This window comes from Mus musculus, chromosome 15, assembly GCF_000001635.26.
Source record: "Mus musculus strain C57BL/6J chromosome 15, GRCm38.p6 C57BL/6J".
Lineage (NCBI taxonomy): Eukaryota > Metazoa > Chordata > Mammalia > Rodentia > Muridae > Mus > Mus musculus.
In genome coordinates this window covers 96,159,963-96,182,520 of record NC_000081.6, presented here as the reverse complement: position 1 = coordinate 96,182,520, position 22,558 = coordinate 96,159,963, and the positions used below count along the sequence as shown (strand labels likewise).

At 43.7% G+C, this 22,558-nt stretch overlaps 1 protein-coding gene across 1 annotated transcript in view; it reads left to right on the top strand.

The window, feature by feature from the left end:
* The window catches only part of Gm38469 (predicted gene, 38469), a 152,582-nt gene that overhangs the window by 104,878 nt on the left and 25,146 nt on the right, over positions 1-22,558 (top strand). The window lies entirely within an intron of this gene.

The following is a 22,558-nucleotide window of genomic DNA, read 5'->3' as shown; positions in this document are numbered from 1 at the left end:
TTGTCCCACCTTCTACTTTCGCCTCAGCTCATTGGCCATTGGCTTTTTAATTGACAGGTGATGCTTATCAGAGATAGAGGTACAGCATTTGGTGATCGTGAGCAAAAGATTGGGATCTGGGAGAGAGAGGCATCAGCAAAAACCTTGCCTTTTCAAACTGAGGTGCCTTTGGAGTGAGTGGAAGCTATTAAAGCCCTCAGCCCCTGAGCGCCAGTTGGCACCGTGGTTTCATAAGCCGCATCAGAGGGCTGCAGGCATGGAGGGATGGGCTCTCCAGCGCTTCCTTCAGATCCCAGATGCCACGGGTAACTCTTTTAAAACTATGAGTCTTAAAAAGAATTTTTGGATCTCTTTTTTCCTTTTAAAAATGTATGTAGCCACTAACATGGCTTTTTGAAAAGTAAATAAGCAGAAGAAAGGACACGTTTATCCATTACAGTCTTTAACTATGAAGAAATTTGCTGAGACATGTTGATTTTAAAAGCTCAAATTCACAACACTTAATTCTGTAACAGAATAAGAAGTGGGTGGGTTTGTAGATAGAACGGGGGTAAATTAAGCAGAAACAAGAGAGGAGTAACGTTGAGGCCTCTATGAGTAAGTTGATCAGATTTTATCTTCAAGTAGGTTGATCAGATTTTTATTGAGATGTCTTCCTGAATGAACTTCCCTCTCCTCCACCTTGTGTCTCTTTCTCACGGATAGAGGCTTCTTTTCATTTGATTGTAAAATACAGCCGAGATGCTGGTGAACGACTGTGGCCAAGGCTGGAGGAAGAGCCAGCATGATAGTGTGAGGGCCTCGTGTGGATAGTGTTCATTTACAGATGAAGCACCATTTCAAAGCCTGTAGACTGTAGACTCTGTTCTGATTTGGATATGAGTATTTCCATTGTTGGATGCCTCCTTTTAGGAGGTCCAGGAGACGTTAGGAGGTGGGTCTAGGTATAGGAAGTAAGTTACGGGCCATGTACCTGAAGGTTACATACTTGGTCCCAATACCTTCTTTGCTTCCTGCTTCCTGTTCATGGTGAATTAAACCACCTCTTCTCCTACGTGCTCCCGATACTGTGATGTTCTACCCACGTACTAGGGACCAAGTGACTGTGGACCAAGATCTCTGAAGCTGTAACCGAAAAGAAATCCATCCTCCCTTAAGTCATTTCCGTTACACATTTTGTCGCAGAATTAGGTGAATTAACACACAGCAAACCCCACGGCTTCCCAGACGGGATCCTTCTGCTCCCTTCTACGAGGGCAGACTACCTCTGAAGACCCAACTCAAACACCCTCTTCTCTGTGTGGCCTTCCCCTCCCTCTCAGCAAAAAGGAGAAGTGGAATAACTGTTGCCTCAAGCGATGCAAGCTGACATGTGAAGACTTCATTGAGTGGTCACCTTTCTCGTGGCTTCTCAGCATAGGGAAGGATAATGTAGATAAACAGTGTGCTCTAAGAAAATCAGGTAGCTCTGAAAGTACCAGAGAGGTGAGAGATAATTGCTGGGCTATTTAAAGCTATTTGGAAAAGCTGCTTGTTGAACGGGACTGTTTTTTTTGTTTGTTTGTTTGTTTTTGTTTTTGTTTTTGTTTTTTTTTTTTTTTGAGACACACAACTGCCATCTTGGAGTACAGCTGTGCCCATCCAGAAAACGATGATGCCAGCTGGACCTGCTGACGGTTGATATCTTCAAGAAGGGGGGAGGGGGAGGGGACCACGGGATGCTCTTCCAAGTGTCCAACTCCTCCCTATAGCCTGTAATTGCATGTGGCATCTGGGAGGGGTTGGAGTTTATAGGTCAGGGAAGACTTGGGGAGGCTAAGAGGAAGCCCTCATGCCTGCTGGGTAAAGGCTTCAGATCCAGCCTGTTAGAGGAGGGACACCCTCTGCCCTGTAAATAACCCCTGACCTATGCTTTCTAAGGATGCTCGATAAACTTATTGGATCCCCAGAGAGCACGTTGGCAGAATCATGCTTCAGTTTGTCACTAGGACCTTAGGAGAAGGGGTAGACATTGCTAATGTTTCCCAGAAAAGAATTTTAGTAACTCTTCTGCATGGACAGAAGAAGGAAATGGTTTGCTTTGCTTATTTCTATAAAGACTTATGACAATCGTTTGCTTAACTCATTCATCTGGGAGGAGTGGCTGGTACTTCTGTGGGTGGTCCTCCCTAACTGAGCCAGTGTTCACTACATCTCTAAAGGGATGACAACACCCCCTTGTGTTTTGGGAAACATTTAAAAGATATGGTATTTTCCTGTGATACACCCAGTTTCTCTCAGCCCTGGGAAGTCTCGCTGGCCAGTTCTTATCTTGTGGAGACTCTCTGACTCAGAGCTCCAAAATTTCTCCGCCCAGCTCGCTAAGTTCCCACTGGTGGGTCCCTACCACAACAGCCCCATGCTTCAAATCCCCCACAGCCTTTGTGGTGCACATCTGCCAAACCCACGCTTAGCCTACAGTACCTTTCTCTCTTGAACCCAGTCAAAGCACCGCATGAAGGAAAATGTAACACAAACTTAGTTCAGAAACAATGGTAACTCAATCATTGCACACAACAACTAGAATCCTAATCTTGTAAGTCATTTTAAATCTAAATCCTTGGGTAGAAAATCTGGCAGATTCGCCATATAAGCTGGGAGACACTAGTAGCTACATCTTACCCTCTCGTTATCCCTATTCATAAAGACCCCTAACTCTTTCCTGCTTTCTCTCTCCAACCCGGAAGTCCCGCCTACTCGCCCAGTGATTGGCTCCTTTATCCATTCAGGGAAGGTTCATAAGAAGTCACTTGAGTATGTGACTCATTCCTCATTCCAGACAACCCCTGTTGGGAAAGCAGAATTAACATCAAAATACAGGCATCACTAAGGCCATCCACAACACCCTTCCTGCTCCTAGGAGTGCTCCCTTTTTCCTCCTCCTCTCCTCCTGTCCCTTTTCTTTCAAGGTACTGTAATGGCTGCTCATAGAATACATTAACAGCTGAAAGGAAACTTTCATGTTGTGATTTTTGTTGTTGTTTTCTATTTTAAAGCTTGAACTTACTTCAAACACTGGCTTGTCAATGTTTTGATGATCATAACAGGTGGTATTTATCGAGCATTATATATTGTTCTAAGTGACAGGTATATATTAAATCATTTTATACTACCGCAATTCCCAGAGGTGTCATTACTATGACTTACAGATGAGGGCTCTATGCTGCAGAAAAAGGTTGAAGTACCCAAAACTCCTCAGCTATGAGCCCAGTGGTTGTTGCTAGAGTCTCGCCTCTCTTTGAGAAGCCTTTACGGCTGTGATTCTAGTTGACATTTTATACGCCAAATACAGAAAAAGAGTGTGTCCTGTGAAGACTGTGGAAAGGGTTGCTATCATACACACAATATTTTTAAGGTTTTAAGTAATTGGGGCTTTAGAGGGCAAACAGATACCAGAAAACACAAATAATACCTTGTGTCTCAGAGGCTATATACAGCATTATGGTTGAAGGGGTAAGAGGCTAGACTCGAACCAACCTCAAGACATTCTTACAAGGCTACAGTATGAAGAATTAGCTATTCAAGCAGTCTGTGTTAAGATCCATTAAAAGAAGTCAATTATGCATGCACCGGGCAGCGGAAGCCCTCGTCACTGTTGACAGTACACTCATTTATTCCATATGATTAGCAGGATTTGTCAGCAATGAATTACAAATTTTCCCTTGTAAAGGCTGTTTCCTCCCTCACTTATATATAGGCAAAAGCCGTATCTAGCATAGAAAACAAAATAAAAATAACTGCATGTATTTATAAGCAGCTCTGTTTATAAATCAGTACATTTCCCCTTTTGAGAAAACAGTGTAGAATCCAAGTGTGGGCGGTAGTTTGAATATGGAGATCTGTCATGTGCTTTCAGAAGCATTTCAAGAAAAGCGCTGAGCTAATTAAGTCTATTATTTGCCTTCTTCCTTCGAAGAAAAGCACACACATGTTCCCTGGGGCAGATCACTTCCATAAGGAGAAAGCCCCATGCTGTGGGTACAGTCATAGCTCTCTGTCCTGGCTTGTTGTGAACTAGGGAGGAAAATGTTCAGGTAGAATTCCTCACAGAAAGAAAAGGAGGGTTTTGAGTTTTTTTTCCCTTAGAGAAGTTAGAAAGTTTTGGTGCTCTCACATGGGATAAAAGTCACACTGGCTGCGAAGAGAAGCCCCTGTCCTTATGTAATGTCCCCCACTAACGAGGAAGCTTTATGTGTTCTTCAGGAGTTAAACAGTCATGCAGATCTGCTTTAGAAGTCGAGAATTCTCTCTGTTGTATGTTAGGCACGAGGATGAACTAAGATGACGGGTAAACTAGCCATCTGCTAAGGACTCACTCACCAGGCAAGCTGGCAGGCAGCATTTGCCTCCCAAGGAACAGTGGTTTCAGAGTTTGGCCAGGGTCTTATTTGTCTTCTGGATGCTACCCTGTCTTCTGGGGCCTGGCTAACGATCTACAGAGCATATGGCTGGGCTCTTTCCTCTTCTATTGGCGTTTGATCTCAGTGATGGGCCGGCGGAGTTGGACACCATGTGTAGCCTTGTAGAACCTGGAATTTGCCTATGCTCAGTCTTGGATGGATCCGGAATAGTTTCATGGAACAGTGATAATTGCCCACACCAATCCTGTGTCATTTTGAGGGGTCTGCTGATGGTACAAACACTAACTGTTGTTAAGGCTCATTGCTAGTAAAAAACAAACAAACAAACAAACAAACAAAAAAAAAACCTAATACTAGGTGTCTCTTAGACTGTCTTTCAACTTTAGGTCAGGCAAAGCATGGTTACCAAGGAAGTCAAATGTATTTTTATGATGAAATGTTGGCAACACCGAGTATTCTGAGAGCACATGATTGAAAGCGTGAAACCTGGGATACTTTCAATAACAATCATAAGAGTACAGAGGAGACCCATACGTATGTGATCAATTAAATACACAGGGGAAAGACCAAGTTGACTAGGACAGCACATCACTCTGTTTTCACCCTGAATTCACTCATTACAGTTGAGGGTTGAGTCCCTCCTTCCTCCCTGCTGCCCCACCCCCAGCCTTTCTTTTTCTTTCTCTCTGCATGGTGTATCTGTTGTATGAACTTGGGGTTGGAGCAGAGGCTGAAGGAGATGATGTCTTCCTCTATCCATCTTTGCCTAAGCCTTGAGACTGGGTCTCTTACTGAATTGGAATCTCTCGGTTATCAGCTAGGGCTGGGTGGCCAGTGACCTCTTGAGATCTGCCCGTGTGACCTTTGTCCGTGTGACCATTTCTGGGTTTTATGTGAGTGTCGTGAATTTGAAATCACCAAGCTCCCTTGCCCAGTCTGTCCTATTTGTTACTCCAATCCTGAGGTTCAAGTTTTAATAAATACATTTGAGAATTTCTAAGTATGTGTCTTAGTTAGGGTTTTACCGCTATGAACAGACATCATGATCAAGGCATCCCTTATAAGGACAACATTTAATTGGGCCTGGATTACAGGTTCAGAGGTTCAGTCCATTATCATCAAGGTGGGAGCAAGGCAGCATCCCAGCAGGCATGGTGCAGGCAGAGCAGAGGGTTCTACATCTTCATCTGAAGGCTGCTAGCAGAATACTGGTTTCCAGGCAGCTAGGATGAGGGTCTTAAAGCCCACACCCACAGTGACACACCTACTCCAACAAGGCCACACCTACTCCAAAAGGGCTACACCTGGCCGGGCATGGTGGCACACGCCTTTAATCCCAGCACTTGGCAGGCAGAGGCAGGTGGATTTCTTAGAGCAAGGCCAGCCTGGTCTACAAAATGAGGTCCGGTACAGCCAGGGCTATACAGGGAAACCATGTCTCGGAAAACCAAAAAAAAAAAAAAGAGGGCTACACCTTCTAATAGTGCCACTCCCTGGGCAGAACATATACAAACCATCACAGTCTGTCATTTCTACCAAGAACTATGTTTGCCCCTGAAAGATTTATTAGGAATATGTGCCCCCAAAAGATGGAGCGGCCAAGCACAAAGACACTGAATTAGAAACTTTCCCCTCTCAATGCCTCGCCCCTGTGTGAGCCTAGAGGAGGAATTGGTGTTCTACCCTCTGAAGCTGCTGAAGCTTTGCCTGAGAAATGCGGTCAGTCTTTGCCATTCACTGAGATCAGGAGGCGCGGCACAAGGTGCACACGATCTATAATGCACCGTGCACACAGCAAATGAAACTTCACGAAAACAATAGCCGTAGACATCTCACCAGGTTGCAACCGCAGTTGAGGTTTCTGATACACGGTTGGAAACCTCAGCTTTAGCTCAGTCAGCAAACCCCTTCACTCTACTCTCAAACTTTCAGAAGCACTTTAAAGCAGTTCACATTAGCTAGCTCTCCCTATTCCTAAGGTCAGGTTCAGTTAGCAGCTGGATTCCACTCACATGTTTCTCTGTTCTAGCCATTCTCCCTTCCCGACCATTTAGCAATATGTTTTGAGCTTACTCTTTGTCCTGGGCACATGAAAATATAAATATTGTACAAAAAAGGAAGAGAGAGCCATGTGCAGCCCAGAGACCATCGCATCTGGGGGTGAGTTGCTTCATTGGAACATGCCTTTGGGACATGCAAGGTAACCTCAAGCCTTCTATCAAGTGTGTGTGTGTTTTAAGATTTATTTATTTTATGTATATGAGTACATTGTAGCTGTCTTCAGACACACCAGACAAGGGTGTCAGATCACATTGCAGATGGTTGTGAGCCACCATGTGGTTGCTGGGTTTTGAACTCAGGACCTTCAGAAGAGCAGTCAGTGCTCTTAACCACTGAGCCATCTCTCCAGCCCCGTGGTTTTTTTTTTCTTTTTAAAGATTTATTTATTTACTATATGTAAGTACACTCACTGTAGCTGTCTTCAGACGCCCCAAGAGAGGGCATCAGATCTCATCAGGGATGGTTGTGAGCCACAGTGCTCTTAACTGCTGAGCCATCTCTCTAGCCCTCTGAGGGCTGATCTGAAAATAGAAATCACCTCTTGTCTCTCTAAAAGGGTCATTATAGTTATGGATAGGTGGGGGTGGGGGGCTGGAATGTAAGGATTGAATAGGGAGGGAAGAAGAAGGCACGAAAGGGACAATGGGGAGGGACAGCTTCCAAGGGCCATTTGAGGGCTCATATGTAAACCTTATACAGTAGAAGCTTCCTATATTATATACCTAAGTGAAAGCAAGCTGAATGAGATGGACAGATAAAAGGGGAGACAGAGCCCCACCTGGATGTCTCTCACCGTCAAACGAAGCTTCCAGTAGTGGGAATGGGATACATCTAATTGACTTGTTGGATAAAGAAGCCCCCTGGAGTCCCCCCCCCCCCCAAACAACCTGGTCTCTATCACACTATCTGTGATTCTCTAAAAACCAATTGTAAGGGCCTATTGTTGAAGACAACTGTTGTAGGATTTTCCCTGTCCAATTACATTAATGCAGAGGAGGTCTGTGATTGGACAGGGAAAAGGGAGGCGGAGCTAAGAGTTGCAGAGACAGGGAACCTCTCAAGGTAGGAGAAGGAAGATGACTGCTGACAGACCTGAACCCACGTGGTGTTTACCAGCCACAAGTAGTTGTGGTATGGTAGGGTTAGATTAATTGGGATAAACCTTTTATCATTATCAACTGGCTCTGAAATCATTGTCTTGGTATCTTGTAAGTTGTGATAGTGTTGATATATAAATCTGATTGGTTAATTAAGCTTTAAGAGTCTTGATTCTACCGGGTTACTGGGTCTTGTGATATGCAACCCTGAGGATGGCGGCTCCATTTAGTTACTGGAATGTGAGATCGCTGACTGCCTGGGTAAATGGCTGAGAAAGAACTGGTGGCTCCCGGGACAAGCGAGCCAGATGTTGCGGGGGCAAGCTGGAAAGAGTTGATGGTGGCTGCAGGAGCGCGGGAGCATGGTCCTGCCTTGAGGAGAGTTGATATTGTTGTTGTTGTTGTTGTTTAGGATTTCCTGCAACAGACAACACCTACATAACTCATGGACAAGTTGAGCTGGTGGCAATCTATAGCCTTTGCCCATACAGGCTAGTGTATTTCTGGTATTGGACGGCACTCTGCCTGCTATCAAAGGAGAAAGACAAACACAGACCCAGCTACAAATGCTTTCATCTACAAGAGCGACCCGGTAGACTGCTTGTAAGACACACCCGTACAATAGAGGCCCAGAGCCTCTTTACCTTGCATGCGTAAGATGGTACAGACAAGATTGTGAATTTAACTAACCACACAGCGAGTTTAGAGTTAATGCTTACACTGACTCTTGACTCCACCCATACGCACATTTCTGGTAAATGGAGAAATTATTGCTTACATGTGTGCCGCACACAGTGGGTTTGAGCTGTTCTTCGAAAAGCCTTTTAAATTTCCCTTCATGCAGGAATTGAGAAGAAACGCCAGTTGCTTCATACTTGGCGTGAAAAATGTGTGTGTGTGTGTGTTTTCCATAGTGACATCTGTATATTCCCAAACATCCCAATTTCTGAACTATTTGAAGGCAGTAGCTTCCAGGCAGTTCTGGTTTCTAAGATATTTCTGAGGTGTCCCCATGGAACGCTCCACACATCCATGGCCATTGAGCAGTGACAGGCTCAGTCTTTCTGGCACTACAGTGTAGAATTTTCCATCAAAAATGTCAGCACTTGTTTTTCAGCAGATTGCATGGATGGGGGCAGAAGTGAAATCTCCCTCCTAGAAAGGACACCTTGGTCACCTATGTGTCTTGCGGGACATTTGCAGCACGCAGGGCTGGCTGTTAGTATGGTACAATGAGGGGCTGCTTAGAGCATCAGTTGCTTACTCTCAAATGTCACCTCATTCAGGTACAACCAATGAAATACCAGCAATAGGAGAGAATGCACATTGCTTCTTAGGGGAGTTCCTTTCAGGTTTTCTAAACTGACAAATAGTCCCTTCTCAAATAAATAAATTATCTCTATATATAGAATGCAAAAGTACCCAGATTAAACAGTCTCTATGACTATAGTTTATAAAGTGTAGTCTATAGTCGATTAGAACAAGCCTTCTCTTTTCTAGGCATCCCATGTATCTCAGGGGATGTCCAGCCTCCAGCTCTGGCTTAGAAATCCAGAGCTGTTGAGAGGAGCTGGTCCCGGAGCTCAACCATACCTGCTGTTGTGTGGTTTAACAATGCCAGCTATGGTTACTCGATCAGAAGGGGTCCTAAAATCGAAACAGATATTTTAGATTTTTTTAAAAAGGTTTATTTTATTTATTATATGTAAGTACACTGTAGCTGTCTTCAGACACTCCAGAAGAGGGTATCAGATTTCGTTACGGATGGTTGTGAGCCACCATGTGGTTGCTGGGATTTGAACTCGGGACCTTCGGAAGAGCAGTCGGCGCTCTTAACCACTGAGCCATCTCGCCAGCCCTTAGATTTTTTTTATTGTATTTTAAAATGCATTTATTTACTTTTAAGGAGGCAGGTGCATGCCACAGTACACCATGTGGAGGCCAGAGGAGAACTTCTAGGAGTCTCTTTTTCCATCTTGTGGGTCCTGGGGACTGAATTTAGGTTAGCAGGCATCTTTACCCACTGAGCCTTCTTGTTGGCCCTAGATAGATTTCTATTCCATGGTTACAAGGTATGACTTGCCTCTCAATTGTTTGATGTACCAGAGACAATCTGCCACCTCCAATCTCACCCCTATCTGTCACCCCCGGAACATTTCTGTCCCACCAACCGCCTCAGCCAGTACCGCGAATGAGGGCAGGACCAAAGGAATGTAAGAAACGGAGAGTTTAAGTCTCATGTCTGTAAGTCGGATGTCTTGTTAAGCTAGAAGGAAGGTTTTCCTATTGTTTAAATGATTTTCATGGTTTTCTCTATACATCTCCCCAAAGCCAGCTAATATTATTCTCAGTGGATATCTACTAAGTGCTTTGTTAACTCCAAGAATCAAAGAGAGATTAGTGGGGAGAAGAACACCAGGGCAGTAGGGAAGACAGTGCCTTTAGCGGGATTTAATTCATATACTGTAGAGTCCTTTCCCCTCCCCCCACAGGCTTCTGGGCTTGCTTTGTTTTGTTTTTTTTTTTTTTTGTTTGTTGGGGTGTTTTTGGTTTGTTGTTGATGTTGTTGTTTTGAGACAAGTTCTCTTTTGTTAGCCCAGGACAGCTCCCAACTCCAGATCTTCCCACCTCAGGCTCCAAGTGCTGGGATCCCAACCCTAACCCTAAGGGACAGATTTATGTCACCATGGCTGGTAAAATTTACACATTTAAAACGCACAAGTCAGTGGTTTTTAGTAGAATCAGAGCTGTGCGAATATTTCCACTGGTTTCAGAATGCTAGCAGGTTTCTTTCCCCCTCTTCCTTTCACCACCAGCCCTAGATACCACCGCTTCCACATCAACGGATTTGTCCTGTTTTTGATGTCTCAATCGGGGTTTCTTTCCCATCTTCAAGCCATCTCGCAGTACATATCATTGTTTCAGTATTTTACGCCTGATGCGTAGCCCGGTTTGGATGTGTCATACTTATTTACTTAACAATCAGTGGGTACCTGCATTATCTCTAGTTTGGGGCCACGATGGATGAGGCTGTAAACACACATTCACTTACATGTTTGTGTGGATATGCTTGTTAGCTTTCTTTATATACATCTAGGGGTAGAATGGGTTTAGCTCTTTGAGTGACTGCTAGCTGTTTTCCAGATTGTCTGCGTTACTGTTCCTCCCCTGCAAAAATGTATACAGAATCCAGTTGTTAGTCCTGAGATTTCCCGGAGAAAGACCAATTCCATCATTTTGGGCCAAATGTGAAGCAAACTTTATTAAATATTAAATACTGACCAAAACACGGAGTTTGGTAAGGGCCAATCCCTGGAATTTCCCAGCTGGAATGGCCCCGAGGCACGAGTGGCACGGATTTATAATGACAAACCTGTAGACCACCGTACTTTTCCCATGAGGCTTTGTTATTTTGTGAGAACTACAACTCCCAGCATTCCAGGAAGTTACCTGGTCCCTGGGCAGGTGGGGCTTCCAGGTTAATTTGGGGCGTACCACGATCTTTCTACATCCTTATGTATGTTTTCGTCAGTCTTTTACGTTTTAGCTACTTGCCACTGTGACGTGGTATTTCATCTTTTTCTTTCTTTACATATTTTTGAGAAAGTCAATGAATCTGAGTCAAAACCCTCTTTGACACAGGCCAAAGGTTTGCTCTGCCACTGTCCGGTTCCCCTCTGAGGAGTCCTGTCTCCCCGAGAACAACTGAAAAATCAGAAATACCCCTTAGAGCCCCTGTAGGCCGGCTTTGCGGGAGGGCGGGGCCAGAGGGCGTTGCCCGCCGTGACCAGGTATCCATGGCGTCTAGCTTTGACCCTGCAGTCTGTGAGCACCCTAAAGTGGTGGCGCATGGCCACTTTATCCCTTAACCACTCTTGGTTCTGTTTGAGAAGCCTGGTGATGCTCCAGTCACAGAGTCTTTTGGGCGTAACTGTGAGATGCCTAACAGAAATGACACTTGATATCATCCTTAGGCTATGCCGACATTAAGTGTCACTTTGGGGATAGGTTGAATCAGTGTAGATGTAGCTCACTTTTGCTTACCATGGACGCTGACCATTCAGTGCTCTGTTACTTAGTGTATTTGATCTAGCTAGAGGAAATATCTGTAGTTAGGTGTACTGGGAATAGGATAAATGATTAAACTTTTTAAAATTCCATCTTGCTGGGCTGGAGAGATGGCTCGTCGGTTAAGAGCACCGACTGTTGTTCCGGAGGTCATGAGTTCAAATCCCGGCAACCACATGGTGGCTCACAACCATCTGTAACAAGATCAGATGCCCTCTTCTGGTGTGTCTGAAGACAGCTACAGTGTACTTACATATAAATAATAATAATAATAATAATAATAATAATAATAATAATAATAAATAAGTCCATTTTGCTTATGATGTAAGGAGGTCAGAAGGCCATGTCAGTCATCAGCTCTCTCTCTTCTGCCTCACTGGTAAAGGCTTGGCAGCAGGTGACCTTACCAGATAAAAGATTCCCCCCAAATCTTTTTTTCTTAACCAAGCAGTATTGCATGATATTAAGGACAACTTCCTACCTGTGTGACACTGGGCGTAATTTAACCTTTCTGTGACCATGCCTGCATAACCATCTGCAAAATAAGGAAACATGTCCTCTTGTTAGTGTTGTCAGGGTGAAACCGGCTGCTCACCTCACATGCGCATAGGCTGGGGGACACTAAGTGCCATCAGGCACAGCAGTGGCTCACACTTAACGCTAAATTGCCAGGACAGACCCTCAACTAAGAAATGAAATCCCAAAGAGCTGGGGAGGGGGGCCCTTGGGGGACTTGCTACGTTTAACTCTGAGCCCCTGCAGCTCGCCCCCTGCGGCTCGCCCCTCACCCCACTCTCCTGCATTCTCTGGGCATTCTCCTGTGCCTTTCCGCCCCGAACTCCCATTTCTGTGCTCAGATTCACAGATAGAGGGAGAGCCTCAGCAAAGAGAGACACAGTCCTTTTTAGACGGTGGGCACAACACTGGTCCTCTGGACTTGCCTCCGGGATGGGGGCTGGGTCAGCAGGCTCCCACTTCACTCATTCCGAGGGGGAAAGGAAAGCGCTGGAAGCAGGAGCTATTTCCAGCGGCTGCCAAGCTTCCCTGCTGTGGCTGCACTCTTATAATTGAAATAATAAGGATGCCTAATGACTAAGATGGATTTCTACTGGGTTGCAGTCAGTAGCAAGGCAAAGCCATGTTGGGGGAAAAAAAAAAGAGTAAGTTTGGAGTTAAACCTATCATCCGGTAATCAAGACAAAAAGAGAATGTGACATCGCACTTCCCGTAATGAGCTGAAGTGAAGACGAATCTTTGGGAGGAAAGTGTTCTTAAGACAGCAAGGAACACACAGACATCTCTCCCGTTTTGAGAACATTTATACAGGGTTCTACCTCCTTAGAAAACAAAGGCTAGATTAGTCGAGTAACCTTTAATTCTGTGTCTATCCATGATCCACTCAGCAAGAGATGCATTTCGCAGCCCCATGTATACACACATGGACGCATGCATTGAAATTTATGAAACTGTTTTTTTTTTTTTGCCTTTACTAAATGGAATGCATTCTGACATTTTCTACTTTAATTTCATTTAAAAAAAATCCACACATACTGTAATTGATTAAATTGATCTTGAAACCATTTTTCCACTTGAGACATGAAGTTTTCTAAAATATACCAGAATCAGTGTATCCCATCCTTGGTTCTTTAATACTATTTAATAGATGATAACTTTTAATAATTAGAATATTAAGGGTATAAATGTGTCAGTCTCTTCTTCTCATACTTCTTCTTTTACGTGTCCTAGGCTGACGATGGTCTTTCTGCCTCCATCTTCTGAGTCCTGGGACAGTGCCAAGCTTCTCACACGTCACCTTAACAATATAGAAAGATCATGCATTCAGGTTAGCCTTATAGGCAATGCATTTTTTGACATACTTTTCTGGAGGTTGCTGCATTCCTCAAATTGAAAAAGGCCTCTGTGTAGCCTAAGGTGAGCCTCCTCGTGTATATTGATTTATAAATGATTCATTGGTAGTAGCCTCTAGTTTTATTAGGAGAGAGCTGAATTCTAGTGTTAACTATATATTAAAACTCTCAGGGCTTGCAGATTTATTGCCTTGAAATATATTTTTGTAAGTATAAGACGTGTTACCAAGCGACATTCCTGTTGCTAATAATTTAGAAAACTTGTGTGAATGTGTGTTTACAGAATGTTTTTAGGAAAAGAGACAGTGCCAGTGTCTATTTGATGAGAGAATAACTGGGCACCAGGATCCTATTTTGGAAGCTTCACTTATGTACCATATGTTTTTGTACAGTTTGTAGGGGAAATGCCATATGACCTTTGAGGCAGTGTTCCAGCATATAGTCAACACTTTTAAGAATGAATGGATCAAACTAATAGGATCTCTGAGGTTCCTTTTGCTCTAAAACTCCAGGAATATAAACTCTTATTTTATGTGCTCAGGTAACTAAGCTATAACCAAAGCAAGTTGATCAAAAATGGTCTCTTTTACTAAGCGATTTATTTGCTCAGTAGATTCAGTGTTGGTTGCATCTGATGGTGCACCCAGGGGCCTGAGACAGGAAAGCTGTAAATTTAAAGCTTGTCTGGGTTACAAAGGGAGTTCAGTGCTAGCCTGGGTAACTTAAGGAAATCCTATCTCAGAGGTGGGGGCGGGGGCAGTCAGATAGACACAGAGAGAGACAGAGACAGAGAGACAGAGAGATAAGGAGACTGAGAGATGGAGAGAGACAGAGAGATAAAGAGACAGAGAGATAAAGAGACAGAGAGATAGAGACAGAGAACTGTAGCCCAGTGGGGGTGCCAGCTTGCCTCGCATGCTGGCTTCATCCCCAACAGAGAGTGGGCATTGAGTATTTCTACCAGAGAGGGCACAAGAAGTCATGGTCACTCATAAATATGTTTGCTTGGCTTTTTAGCTACTATAGCCATACTTTTAGATGGAGACCCATCTAAAATACATGATATGCTTCCCACTTGACCAGGAAAACGGCAAAGACACAATGGAAAGGTCATCGTTATGAACCAGAGGCCCCAGCCAGACAGTGCTATGTAACAAGAGCATTACAGAATCTTCTGAGTGCACAGAACCATAGAAGCTTCTAGAAGCTTCTAGAAGCCATACACAGCTTCTAGAAGTTTTATATTCTCTGGAGTCCTTGTTGACACCTGTCAGAATTTTCACCTGAGTGAAGCACCTCTCTGTTCCACTTGAATATATTAAGCTTTCAAATCAACCAAAAAGCAGGTTGAAAACTGTTTGCAAAGCAGTGCTGGGCTCTGAGTGTGGGCTCGCCTCCCAGCCCCACACATGCATGCGCATGTAAATGGAGAGACTTTGTTAACAATGTCTACTTCACCAGCTCAGAGCTGTCCTTTTCATTAGGTCTTGGTTCTTGCCTGCCTTCCTAACCGGTATGATTGCCCTGTATTACCATGTTGGAACACTTCCTAGGAATAACTAAAATAATGTGCAAACCTGTCAAGAAGTGAGAACACTTCAGTGGCAGACACGAAGCGAAAAGCACAAACAGGAGGAGGCGTAGGAGAACAGAGACTGGCGGCTATGGGGATGTGAATATGATAAAAAGCTAACCACAGAAGCCTGAGGGTCCCCAGAGCCTACATAAATGGCTGCGTGTGGTGGCAGAGCCCCACAGAAGGCAAGCCGAGACTCGAGAATTACCCCAATCTCATAGGATGTCCAGCATGGAGTGTGAAAGCAGAAGCAACAGAGATCTTACCTCAGCAAAGGGGGAGGTGACAACACACTCCTCATAGTTGTTCTCTGACCTCCACATACATGTCATGTACCAACATTCACCCATGCATGCGTGTGTGCGCACACACACACACACACACACACACACGTATGCACACACACATGATCACGCAATGCACACTCAATGTATATATTTGTTTTAAAAAGAACACAGTAGGGGGCTGGTGAGATGGCTCAGCGGTTAAGAGCACCGACTGCTCTTCCAAAGGTCCTGAGTTCAAATCCCAGCAACCACATGGTGGCTCACAACCACCCATAATGAGATCTGATGCTCTCTTCTGGTGTGTCTGAAGACAACTACAGTGTACTTATAAATCTTTGGGCTGGAGTGAGCAGGGCCAACCACAACCTCCATTCCCAGCAACCACATGAAGGCTCACAATCATGAGTAGAGTGTACCCATATACATAAAATAAATAAATCTTAAAAAAAAAAAGAACACAGTAGATACAGAGTGTTTAGATATTAGGAATTCTGCCATTTTCATTATTTTTGTTTAAGGAAAGATAAAATTTTGTTCGCATAACGCACATTTCTTTTTAAGACTGAAGAGAAATATGTTCTATTTTTAAAACACTATGCTAATGTTTTACATTTGTATCAATTATGCCACCTGTTCTTCATAATTTAACCGGTTATAAACTTAACAGCACTTGACCCAGGTGCATACTCCCAGGATGATTGCGATGGGGCACCACAAGTGTGGTGATGCAGTGTGCACGGGGTCTCTGGACGATGGGAACTTGGTCTGATGTGGGGTGGGGGTAGGTGGGTGGGGTGGGGTTGATGGCTGATGGTCTGTTTCAAAGCTTTCTTTCTTTACCAAATTGCTTACATTAAACAAATGTGGGGGGGGGGGTGGAGGGGGTGGAAAGGCCATAAATAACTCTTGGGAGTTGAATCAGTAGGACTGGAACAAGGATAGCTACAAAGTTACCCACCCTGGCAGCTCGGGAGATGTGCCAGTCCCAGGAGATTCTCATGGAAGACCATTGACACTATGTTATTTACTTCTCTTCTTGCTGTAACAAGAAGAAACTTAAGGAAGGGTTCATTTTCCATTACTGTTTGAGCAGAGGCAGCACAACCTTGGGGTAGCGGGTCACATTGTACTTGTAATCAGAAGGCAGAGAGCATTGAATGCTGGAACACAGCATAAATTCTCCCTTCTATTCAGTCCAGGACCCCAGCCCACCAAATGGTGCTGCCCACAATTAAGGTGGGTCTTCCCACCCCTAATTAACCTAATCTGGATGTTTCACAAACATTCCCAGAGGTTTGTCTCCAAGGTACTCCTAGATCATGCCGCTGTGGCACTATTAACTCCCATAGATGTCGCCAGCGCATGTACTACATGTGCCCACTGTAGAATGAGTTTAAACAGTTTATGTGTTATATATCTTATCTTATATATCTTATATATCTTATCTTGTGATTCATTTCACATTGCCAAATGTACCCACATCAAGGATAAAGTCTTCTGAGGAAAGGATGCTAAACTCTCCATTAACGTAAAATATAAAAAGAAACTTACAACCCACAGTACTCCATGAAGCAGGTCACATTCTGCTGAGGCTTATCTATGAAGAAGAGAGGAACACACAACAGGAGAGTAGGACATTTGCATTCCATTCAGTCTTGGGCAAAACATTTGATTTGGCATTCGGTGTGATTTTCCTGGATGCATCATTTCCAAGTAACCCTGGTAATACCACAGCCTCCCAAACTGAAGGAAGCTAAACCGTGCCTGCAAGAGGTAAGAAAGGGACACAGCGTGCGCTCTGACAGCCTGCCTCATAGCAGGCGACACTCTGTGCTGCTCTGACAGCCTGCCTCATAGCAGGCTCTGTGGTTCACGCTTTATGAATTTATTAATCATCTGAAAGAGAGAATGAGCAAGTGCTCATGACAGTTGCGGGGAAGACCGGATCCGGAGGTGTTACAAGCTTTGATAAATGGCCAGGATATGAACAGCAGTGTGGTTCACAAAGACCAAAAACAAATCAGAAATCTGGGATGGAAGAACACGAAATTGCTTTCTGGAAGATACAAACAAATATCTGGCAAAATTACACCAGATGGGATCTCTAGAGAAGAGAGCTGTGTGTGTGTGTGTGTGTGTGTGTGTGTGTGTGTGTGTGAAGATGGTAGGGAGTTTTAGACGAATGTAAATGTGCAAAAGAACAAGGTTGGCATCGATCATGGTGGAGCATGAGCCTCGAGAGGGAGGGGGCTGTGCTCCCTCAATATGAGTGTGTTTGAAATCACCCGGAGACAACTGTATTCCAGTTTCAGCACCCAAATAAACAAGTGATGCTGACAGTCTTGGAAGGAATCCAGGGGAAAATAATGGAAATGATTAATGGAAGGAGGGATTGATTTATGAAGATTTATGGAGTGTATCATCTGGGTTAAGCGATGGCAGAAAATATGATGATACATTCCGGAAATGACGGCAGTACTTATATTTCAGATCGGAGGGTAGGGATGTAAAAAAAAAAAAATAAATAAAAACAGGATTAAATAGGGTAGAATTAATTTGCATAAACAAAAACAGGATTGATTTTTTTTTTTTTAAAGCAGCTCTTACAGAACAAGTCTTAAGATCACTAACTACGTTGGTTGACAACTACTCAATTACCCATCAACTTTTAGGGTACATGTTGAAGTAACCTCAGATGTGACATTATGCTTAGAAACTCACTGAAAGAATGATGGTGTTCCAGCGGTAGTATGCATAGAACAAATTTATGTGTTATCTCCTGAGTGAATTACATGTGACTGGAAAGGGGCTAGTGGAAGGACTTAAGGGACTTATGTTGTCTTAAGGGACACCTGCCTATGTACCTTCGTTTTATCTGTCAGGATAGTTTTACATTTTTAGAAATACTCATCAGGATGTTCTCTGTCCCTAGTGAACAGACACAGGGTTGCTTCCATGTCCTTTGTGAATGGACATTTCAGCACGACATTTTTAGACTGAGTGTGTAAAGTAACTTCGTTATGTTCCCATTGCCCACTTACCACGTTAGAAGTAAGTACTTTTCACTGAAGAGAAACAAGGCCTTCAGGGCAGAATCAAGTCCAGACAAAGAGCCTTGCCCAGGGGTTCCAGTCTGATGGGGCCTTCTTAGGGACAATGAGGCCGCTTCAGAACTTAGCATATTACTGGCAACGTTGCACGAGTGAGCTGAGGTTTAGGGAGATCTGGTTGAGTTATCAAGTGGATCCTAAAGGAAATTCTTGAGCCTAAAGGAAAATGAGTACACTTTGTTGATGGTAAGATTAATATAAATGGAAAACTTTAAATGTCACGTGGCTTAGCTTGAGGTTAAATTTACAGCTCAGCTCTGATACTGTGTTGGCATATGTAATGAAATCATTACAAATTACAGTGATCCCGTGTTTCCTGCCATCATTACGGGATACATATTCATCACCTAGGGATTAGGCGGTGACTGCCTAGTATACAATTGGCCCTCAATAGATATTTGTTAGATAAGTCAATGAATGAATTTACAGTGGTAAGTTAAGGCTCTAAAGTGAGTAGGTCATTCCCTAGGGATCCTACAGATCACCCCCTGTTAAATCTACCTATACCAATGCTCACCTCTCCAGCACCAATCAGACGTAACTGGATTGCCCCTCCCATCCATCTCCTTTCGCCTCTCGTATTCTTACAGGTTATACATTATCGTTTACAATATCACAATTGATTCACCAGGCATTCACAGAGCTGTTCCTTGGTCCTAAGGGCTGGGCTCATGTCTGGGAAGCAGGAAGAATAAGACGAGTTGTCTTCTAAAGGAATTTACAGCCCTGCTGTGAAGACAAGCCAATGGATTATACAGTAACTATAGCCATATCTAAGTATGTGAAATGAATAGCCATAGCTCTGAGATGAGTACTGCAAGAGGTAGCTGTGTCCAGAGTCAACGAAATACTAAGAAGAAAGCCTCAAAAACCCAGGACAGAAGTAACATGCGACCAGAGTGCCAAGCTCTCTGTTCCTCTCCAAGGATCCCCTGGCCCTCACTGTGACGGACGGACGGAGTCTGCGCACACATCGGCTTTTGGAGGAATAGGAAGATGCACCCTGAACCCCATACTTTGCTTGCCCTCTGCATTCTGTAATACGGAAAAGCATCTCTTTTTGGTGGGGAAGTTTGGCCTTTAATGCTCTTAATTGCCTGCCAGCAATGACAGAACGGTTTGCTTAGGATTGATCGGCGACTTCTGCATGCAGTATTATCATGTCCGCGTCGGCTGTTTCCATGACGTCCTGAAGAAACTATTTAAAATGAAAACAGTTGGCAGGACTTATTTGATGTGTCAAATAAGAAGTCCCACTGAAGACTCTTTATTCTCAGCAGGACTGAGGCATGTAAAATTGCTGGTTTGCAGAATTTTATCTTCACGTATTGTTTTTATCAGCCTATTTTGTCATGGGCGGTGGAAGAACATGGAGTAGCTACAGCCCAGCCTGTGGCCCATAATATCTAAATAAATTTAAAAAAAATCTACTTAGCTACATATCAGATATGCTTTATTCTGTCCACATAACCCTGAGGTTTTAAAATTTAATTTATGTTTCTGTTGACTGAATGTAAATAAATAAAAAGTAGGAAGTTCTTTGCGCAGCACTCTCTCAGGGGAAGGCCAAATAGAGACAGCGTGCTCTTAGGTCGTTTTATTTTACAATCTGGATCCGAGGTGGCAGATTTAAGACAGGTTCTGTAGATTGCTGTTTGGCTTTGATTACGAAGGCCCGATGTGAACAGGATACGCACCATGATATAATATTACTATCCATCTTCTCCTTCCAACAGATCTTAGCGTCCAGGAGTAAATCACCTGTAGTCAGATCCTAATGCCGCTCACGGGTTAAACCCCCTTCCCGATCTCCATATGAGTTTAAATGTTAAGTGTGTTACCTTGTTGAAGTACAGTTGAGATTACCATCAGCTCCATTATCCACTTCAAATTTCAATACAAGGACAGCAGATAGGAGAGAAAAAGCATGTGTTTTTCCTTCCCTTTTGAAAGCTGCCAGCCATACTGCATTTCACCCATGGAGCTGAAGGTGCTGCCTGCCAGTGGTCCCTACGGAGAAGAAAATGTACACAGAGCGATGATGGTTGAATAGTCAGAGAGTTCCACAGAGGCCATGCCACCTGGGGGCTTTTAGTTTAGACTCTGAAAAACATTTTAGTTACGGCTCTCAGATTCTTTTTTTTTTTTTTTTTTTTTTTTTTACCTGCTTATGAACAACATCTTGTGCTTCTCATAGGACTAATTTTTTTGTAAGCTATGACACTTTGTTAGATGGGCTAATATAGGGAAAGCACATAAAACATTCCTAGCATTCCGTACAGAGTAATTCCTGGCAGTGGTGTTGAGGATGAGAAGAAAATCACATTTTTAATCAGGCTGCAAGTTGGAGAGACAAGAGGTACACTGGGGGGCCTGAGAAAGGGGCCTTTTCGGATTTACAACGGGAATCCCTCATTTGCATCTCCCATACCTGGTCTTGATTTTAATAGTACCAATATGTTGTGGGAAATAATAAAAAATATGCAATTCATGCTAACCGAGCGGACCCTGGCGGGCTGGCTGGCCAGGCATTGGCGGGCCAAGGAGACTAACTCAGAACTCCAAAATCTCTCTACCCAGCTCGCTAAACTCCCACTGGCAAGTCGCTACCATGCCAACCTCACACTTCAGAATTCCCATGACCTTCTGGGGTGCACTTCTTGCAAACCCACGCTTTGCCGCTGACCCCAGTTGAGCCGCTGTGTGAAGGAAAAACACCACACAAACGTAGTTCAGAATCAGTGGTAACTCAGTCACTGGGCGCAACAACTAGAATCCTAATCTTATAAACCGTATTAAATCTAAATCCTCTGATGGCGAATCCGCGATGATTCACCATCAAAACCAGGAGTCACTAGTAGCTTTTCCTTTTTCACTTTTCCTCCCGCTGTCCCCATGCAAAAACCCTTAACCTTCTCCAGCCTCTACCTTCCTCTCTCCAACTTGGAAGTCCCCCCTACTCGCCAGTGATTGGTTTCTTTATTCATTAGAGGAAGGTTCACAAGAAGTAACCTGGGTACATGACTCATTCCTTCTGGGAAAGCAGAATTAACAAATACAAACAGCACCAGGGCCATCCACAACACCAATATTAGTAAGCCTACACAGAAATCTCATTGCTGTTCAATGACAAGTCACACAGTTTCTACTTGTAGGCTGCGCTGACAGTCATTAGGAACTAATTAGAAATAGATTCTCATTACAATATATATTTGAAATATGAATAAGAGATACCTTTAAAAAATATGCTTGTCTTAGTTACTGTTTTATTGCTGTGAAGAGATAGCATGGCTAGGACAACTTTTTTGTTTTGTTTTGTTTTGTTTTGTTTTGTTTTTTCAAGACAGGGTTTCTCTGTGTAGCCCTGGCTATCCTGAAACTCACTTTATAGACCAGGCTGGCCTTGAACTCAGAAATCCGCCTGCCTCTGCCTCCCGAGAGCTGGGATTAAAGGCCTGCGCCACCACCACCTGGCGACTAGGACAACTTATAAAAGAACATTTGACTGGGGGTTTGCTTAACCCATGACCATCATGACAGAGAGCATGGCAGCAGGCAGGGGAGAGGAGTAATATGGATTATCTGGGATGCTTTCATCTGATCCACAAGCAGGAGCAAGAGGGAGCGAGAGAGAGTGAGAGAGTGTGGGTGTGAGAGAGAGAGAGAGAGAGAGAGAGAGACAGAGACAGAGACAGAGACAGAGACAGAGACAGAGACTAGGCTTGATATGGGCTTTTGAGTCCTCAAAGTCCACCCACAGTTGTACACCTTCTCAAACAAGGCCACACCTCCTAATCCTTCCCAAACAGTTCCATGAACTGAAACCCAAGCATTCAAATATATGAGCCTCTGGGGGCCACTCTCATTCAGACTACCACACTGTAGTCATAAACATATACGTCTGTATATTTAATAGATGTTTATCATGTATATTTTATGTGAAACCATTTTAAAATTGTGCACAGACACAAACAATGTAGGTATGTATCAATCACACTATGATGTGTGACATAATTTAGTATAAAATAGTCTTATGTAATCACATGTTGGACATACATTGTGAGTGTAACCACTCACTGGGGTACATGCTC